Source organism: Nanorana parkeri, unplaced genomic scaffold (genome assembly GCF_000935625.1).
Source record: "Nanorana parkeri isolate BGI_ZX_2015 unplaced genomic scaffold, ASM93562v1 scaffold3302, whole genome shotgun sequence".
NCBI lineage: Eukaryota > Metazoa > Chordata > Amphibia > Anura > Dicroglossidae > Nanorana > Nanorana parkeri.
The window spans coordinates 18388-26139 of record NW_017309570.1 but is presented as its reverse complement, the minus strand read 5'-3'; the positions used below and the strand labels follow the sequence as shown (position 1 = coordinate 26139).

The following is a 7752-nucleotide window of genomic DNA, read 5'->3' as shown; positions in this document are numbered from 1 at the left end:
AAGCCTTAAAATTGCGTGCGTGCGCGAAACCTCAAAAAACGATAATACCCAAAATTGGCCATAGGCGACGATTTAAAAGCTGTTACCGCTCATCAGTTTAGTGTTATCAGTGATTGATGGCCCTAAAATGATTGCTCTCACTGCGACGTTCGCGGCGATATGCAACATGTGTAGCGCAATTGTAATTTTTACGCGCTGGGGCACCGGACGCGTATTTACGCTTATAGGCGCGTAAACATGGGGGTGGGGGAGTTAAACATTTTGGGGGTTTTTTTCCCCTTTTTTTTATATGTGACTTTTATTTTACTTTTTTATATGTTACTTTTATTTTTCGGTGGGTCGGTGGGGGGGGGCGGACGCGAATGAGCACATATAGACGATCAGCTGGCTATGGAGCCGCTGATCGCCTATATGTGAAACACCCGGTAACGGGTGTGTGCAATGGTCGGGTCTTTTCTGCCCGTGCGTGCGGACGGCAAGAGGTTAAGGAAGGTATGGAGAGTCGAAAACTTCTCCATCTCATGTCCCCTCGACACCGACTTAAAATTCACATTGGAATCTCCTGACATTTGTGTTCCCCCTAAGATTTGTTTCCCATCAGAGCGCCCCTTGCATTGTTAACCGATGTAAAGAGGCACTCTCAGGATAAGCAATACTTGGTCATCCCAATCAGTGTGCCCTATCCTTCCCCTCAGATCGCTGTTTATGGGGGTTTTTTTTTTTTACCATAACCCCATACTACCAGAATAGCTGTTAATTTCCCCCCCTCGTGTCCTTTGAGAGGAACTCCAGCTCTAAATACATTTTCGTCTGTGTTGTATTCGATGCCTGCCTTGTGCTTTGGCGATAAGTTAAGTTTGTGTCCTCTTTCTTCTACAGGATTGACTTAAAGAAACCGACGCGCCAAGAACTAGGTTTTCAGAATCCACAAGAAAAATCACTCCTAAAATCCAAGAGATATAAACGCTTTCATTCCATATAATAAAAAACAGTTTACATAAGCTCACAGCAGTGGAGTAGGCAGGGGTCGAGGGGAGATGGGAGGGCGGGGAGGAGGAGGCCAGAGCTGGGAGGAGATGGTGTAAGGAGGAGGCCGGGGGGAGAGGAGCCTGGTAGAGATGGGAAGTTCAAATCTTTTAAATGAATCGATTCATTTGAATCAGTTCATTCAAAAGAACCTATTCATGAATCGAATCTTCGATTCACTTGCTGAGTCGGCTGACAAGCAAGTGTTTTGAAGCTCAGGAGCTGTCTGATCCTTCATAGAAGATCAGAATCAGAAGACTGATTCAGAGAAGGTTGTCAGGCAGCTCCTGGGGAACATTGATCACAGTGCTCAGAGCTGTCACAAGTCTGATTTTCTGTCAGATTTGCCATTCTATCAAATCAGCCAATGTGATCACAAAGTGACGCGCAATCAGCTGCGACAGTGAGAAGCGTGTTCCTGCGCAGCGCATTCTGATGAGGTGATGTCACAGCTAACATGGCCAGCGGTCAGATTAGTCGGTCCATAGTCTTTTAGTCTTTACAGTGTATGGGTGTGAATAACGATAGGATTTTACTACTGTGGCGCAGTATCAGTATTTTTCTGATAAAGTGCAAAAGAAGTGCAAACTGTTATATTTATTTGTGTTTTAGTTATCTCATTTGTTTGTTTAATATTTCATATTTTTATTTAAAGAAAGTATTGTCTAAAGACAGTTGGATATTTAAGTGCAGCTATTTCATTCTAATTATTCCAGTGTTTTAAAAGTTTTATAATGTTCTATTAAAAATTGTTTATTCTTTAAAACCCTGTGTGTAAATGTGTAATTATCTATTTATGGTTTATCTGGAAAAAAAAAAAAAAGCATCCAGGGGGTGTGAACAACTCAGGAGTGGAGGGGTAAATAATATAATTAAAAAGGAGGTTTAAATGTATTTTTAGTTTATGAAAAAAAAAAAGACAGCTCTCGCATTTAGTTATATAGCTACTGAATGAGACAGATGTTTCATAAGGGATGTCTGTACCTTTTAACATACATATCAACTTGAGAAGCCAATTTGATCCTAAAGGGTTAATTTTCAATCTGAATGAGGATCTCCCCTAATCTAAACTCTGTGTCATTTCTCTTATCTCCCTGCTGACTGTCCTGGGCAGTCTGTCCCTTATCACTGCTGCAACCTGCTCATTAGACTCAGTGTATTGTTCTACTGGTGGTCGTCGCAAACGGAGTGAGCAATAATTTTAGAGCCATTAAGGCCGGGTTCACACCTGGGCGTTTTACAGCGCTGATCGACGCGCTGTAAAACGCCCTGCAAGTGAAATCCCATTATTTCCTATGGGCATGGTTCTCACTTGGGCGTATTTCAGCGTGTTGGAACGTGCTGAAAAACGCCCTATGCCCAAAGAAGTACAGGAGCTTCTTTGGGGCGTATTTCCGCGCGTATCCATTAGGATACAGCCGGATAGCCCTCGTAAACGCACGTTTGACGCGCGTTTTGTGGGCTGCAAATCGCGGTTAAAACATGCACCGCAAAACGTGCGTCATACGCCTAGGTGGACTAACAATTCTTTTAACTCTAACTCCTTTGATGATTAAGGATTATTTAACCCAAATAATCGAATGAGTCTACCAACTAATTAGAATCAGTCGATTCTTTTAAAAAGGAGAACTATGGGGTTAAGGCTTTTCCCCATAGTTCTACTTAGGGTAACGGGAGGACACAAACTAGCGTCCTCCCATCACCCTGGGCTTAGTATACCGCGAGCTGTAGCTTGCGGTATACCGCGAGCTGCTGCTCGCGATATACTGAGACGCCGCAGTATACCGCGAGCTGCTGCTCGCGGTATACTGAGACGCCGCAGTATACCGCGAGCTGCTGCTCGCGGTATACTGAGACACCGCAGCTGAAGCGGATCCAGACAATTATGTCTGGATCCGCCCAGCTGCGTGACTGACAGCTGGCTCTGCCTATCCAGAGGCAGAATCAGCTGTACCCGGCCCCTCCCCGTCCGTTCCGCCAGTCAGCGCTGGCGGATTGGAGCGGGGAATCCAGCCCCTCCACTGTCCCGGCAGAGAGCCGTGACAGGATGGAGAGGTGAGCGAACGCCGGTATGTGTTCGCTCACCTCCCGATCTACTGAGCTGACCTGTGACAGTTTCATTGTCACAGGTCGGCTAGAACTATGAGGTGAGTGAAAAGCACTCACCTCATAGTTCTCCTTTAACTAGTAGACTCAATAGATTCTTAGACTCATATAAACTGGTATCATTCTTAGACTCTGTGTACTGTGACTCAGAGATGTGATTGGTTGCAGGGGTGGGCAGGGAGGAGGGGCTGGGAGGGGTTTGCAGAAGCCTGGCTTTCACTCTAGGATCATGTTACAAGTGCTGCTAGAGTCTCTGCTATACGTCACACACTGACACGTCACACTGAGCTGCTTCAAACGAATCAGCTCACTCAGATGAATAGACTCCACCAGTTCACTGAATAGAATAGATTCAAAAGAACGATTCGTTCATGAACTGGACATCTCTAGGGCCTGGGTGGCCAGGAGGAGGAGGCTGGGAGTAGATGGGGGTAAGGATGAGGTAACTGGGGCCAGGAGGAGATAGGGGCCAGGAGGAGGAGGCATCTGGGGCCAGGAGGAGATAGGGACTGGGAAGAGGGGACTGGGAGGATATGGGGCTGGGCCCCGCCCTCCTGCTCCTCCACCATCACCGGGCCCTGGCTTCCTGCTCCTCCACTGCCGGCGTGCCTTGCCTCCTCCACCTCTGCAGGGCCCCGCCCTCCTGATCATCCACCGATGACGGGTCCAGGGCCTCCACCACCGCCAGCCCCCGGTCTCCTCCTTCACATCTACCCTCACTCGGCTCTGGGCTCCTTTTTGGTTGCCCTGGCCTCCTGACTTGGCCCCTCTCTGCCAGCAGGAGCAGAGCCGGAGATAAAGATAACAGGGGAACATGTTCTAGAGGTTTATAAACTTCTTATTTTGTGGGGGGCCCATTCAGAGGTCCCACTAGCAACATTTTGATTTGTATTTGCACCACTATTCTGCAGGAATCAAAAACAAAAATCAAATTTTCTTGTGCAGACACATGGGATTGTACGCCCTATAAATCAAAACAAATACCTTCAATCATTGCTCTTAACCCATATATACATATCTGTATAACCACATAATATAAATATACACATATATACATACATACATATCTTGAATAATAGACTCAACACTGTAGTGTGGGAAAATAAGGCCGCGGCCCCTTTATTGGGTTTATAAATAACAATAAATTTCTGTTAACCTTTTCAAAACGTTTAACCATAAACCACCATAAATAAAATTCCAATAATGCTCAGTCAAAAGACTCGAGCAAAGAGTCCATGAAACCACTTAAGACCTCTACTCCCTGTCCACCCACAAAGTGGGCGACATTACCCACCAGCAGGGTTTAATATACCTTAAACCTGGCCCCATCCCACCACCGCGGCCAAAATCAACCATATTGTGAAAATCCGCACACAAATTGTCATTGCCAATATCGGACAGATGTAATAAAATCATTACGGAATAAACCGTCCAAAAAACCTTCCAACTCGGAATGACGGAAAGAAAACCCCCCAACCAAGGACATAAAACGGCACATATGCCTGTTAAGTCCCTTCTGAATTTTTAATAAAAACCAAAGCTCACGATTGGAGGACCACAGGCATCTAGGCACTAATTCGGAAAAAACAAGAACAGTATTAGGCAAACAATGCTGGATTGCATAAAAATCAGCTTGCATATTATTAAACAAATCCAAGGTGTTCATTTTACCCAGATCATTTCCTCCTAGATGAACAATTAGAACATCAGGCCTAGGCCAACTCTTCATCAATGAGGAAAGCACACCAAGCAACTGAGCCCAACGCATCCCCCCGGATACCTTGCCAATGGACTTCATACTCAGAGGACGTAAAAGCAAGGTTCGCCCCATAAGATCTGCGTAAAGCCCGTTGATGCGCCCAATAAACAAACGAATGACCCACTATCCAAACCACTCTTTTGGGACCTGAAATAAACAAGAGTTAATACAAACACAAAGACAGACGGACATACAATTTAAAGCGAGCAGAATCCCACCTACCCAAACGCTGAATGCAAGCCTGATCCAAACCAATGCGAGCAGCCTCAGTAGCTGCACCAATACGAAAAGAGTGCGAAGTAATCTTTGCACCACCCAGACCCAAATGCACAACACATTTTTTTTAAACAGAAGTAAACTGAAAAACTGAAAGAGGGGAACCATCAGCGTGAGACAGAAAGGAAAGGGAGTCACCACGAATACCCAAAAACTGCCGTACATAAGAAACAGGACAAGGAGGGCAACCCAAAGAATGCAGAGTCAACCATTTACCGACACCCGACTGATCAGTCTTAGACCTCCGAAATAAAATTTGTAAACAATCGCAGGACACAACAACATCCTGAAACAACAAACCAGAATGAACAAAGCGGGAAGTAGCAACCAGCTCAGACACACTAAAAGCACCGAAGAAAGCTAACGAAAAAGCAGTCTTAAACAACAATACCTCATAAGGGGAAAAACAAACCGCCTCACAGGCAACAACAACATCACAAAGCATCCGGAAAGTAATAGGAGATCTAGAATCAGAAACAGTAAATTGTTGCTTAAAACCTTTCATAAACTGTCGGACAACAAAATAAGAGATGCATGGGGGAACACCCTGAAGCCTGCTAAAGAAGGAAATGCCGGCCAAGATTTTGTAAACGTAAGCATGAGAAAAAACAATTGTAAATAAATGACATACAAAAGACAATATCAAATCCGGAGAGTCTGCAAAAGGAGAAGCACCCAGGACAGAAACAAAATCCACCCACCGTTGCCAAGCAGTCACATAAGCCACCCTTGTTTTCGAAGCGACAGAAGCGAGGACCATGGAGGAAACTAGCTGTGAATCAATCGGTACAGATGAGCCGGACACTGCACACCCCAGGTCCTGAGCCCCAGGAGCCAATGCCCGGAAACGCTGAAAATCCTGACGAGAAAAAGCATCTGCAACAAGATTACATTTTCCAGGAAGATACCGAGCCTTCAACCAAACATTAAATTGAAGACACAACAAAACTAAGTGTCTAAGCAAAGATAGAACCAAAAAAGGAGATTTGGAGGATAAACAATTCACAGCAAAAAGTACCCCTTTATGGTCAGTTTGCAGCAAAATACGCTTGTTACGAAAAGACTCCTTCCAAAGCTCCATGGCTACTACTACAGAAAAAAGCTCCAACAAGACAATATTCCTAGTAACACCTTGAACATGCCAAAATGCACCAAAGCCAATGGAGCCCGCTGCGTCAGTAAACAACTGAAAATGCTCATCCAATACAAACTCCTCCTGCCACAACGAATGACCATTATAGGTGGACAAGAACTGCTGCCACACCAACAAATCGGCCCTTACCGCAGCTGTAACACAAACATGTAGAAAGGGGGATTTCAAGCCAGAAATTAGCAAAGCCAGGCGCTGAGAAAAAACCCTACCCATGGGCATGATACGGGCAGCAAAAGCTAACAAACCCAATAACGATTGAACAGAGCGGACAGACACCTTAGACCGACTGAGAACCAATGACAAGGCCTGTCGCAAACGGGGATAGGGTGTTAAGTCACATGACCCATCTCACTCACACAACTGTGCATCACTTCATTCTTTTTGACAATACCCCTTAATTGCGATCACCTAAAGTAATGGGCTTAACTACACTATTACCATAAGCACACTACCACCAGTAATTTTTACTATTTTATTTATTTTTTAGTATGCTGTAGCTGGTTGCCAATCAAATTTATATTAAGGACCCTATCATTTTCATATATCTTTCTAAAAAGTATGTTTTATTATCTATCTAACTTCTTGTTTCCACTACTACCAGTGAGATGAATGCATATGGTGGACATGGCTCGCATTCTGGAGACACCCCCTCCCCCACTCGGGATTGATCGATCTAGCGGGCCACTCCCCTGTTTACATCCAATTGGGGATGGTCTGCACCCCAGCACTTCCACATTGTTTGATCGACTCGATCGTTCTTTGAGGCAGTGCTGGTGCCGATGTCCCTGATCTGTTGGCTTTAACATTGCGCTGACGGGAGGAGGGCCCGCCGTCCTGTGGGTGGGAGATGGGACGGCGGGGCTAACCCACCAGCGCCGTTCCATCAGGCTGACGGCCCCGGGAGGAGGAGTCCGTTACACGGGCTCCCCCCACTTATCGGATGCGCCTATATAGGGCGCATGTGCGGACCTAGTGCTCGCCCCGGCCGCACACGTCACACGCCGATACCTTGGGACGGTGTGTGTGTCTGTGGAGGGAATTTCCAAGAGACGGGAGACCCGAGGGCTCGGGGAATGGGCCAAATTTTCTCTGGACGTATGAGAAGTTCCTATCACACCCACAAGGTATATAACTGATGACCTAGGTTATACTTAATATATATATTTTTTATTTTTTATTCTATCTTTCTTATTTTTATGATCAGAATGGCCTTTTGCTTTCTTGATTATTACCTACAGAATATACTTTTTGCAATCTATACCAATGAGGACTAGCCAAAACAGTACTCGATACATTTAGACCACTATCAAGAAAATGGAACCATGTGGATCAATAGATGATCTAGGATATAAATGATTTATAGTGAAGTTATGTAAGTTATATTGATACTATTGGCCATTGGTATGGATACAAAACTATCACCTAATTAGGC

At 45.1% G+C, this 7752-nt stretch overlaps 1 pseudogene; it reads left to right on the top strand.

Moving 5' to 3' along the window:
- The window catches only part of LOC108803017, a 5971-nt pseudogene extending 4989 nt beyond the window's left edge, over positions 1–982 (top strand).
- The last annotated feature ends 6770 nt before the right edge of the window (positions 983–7752 follow it).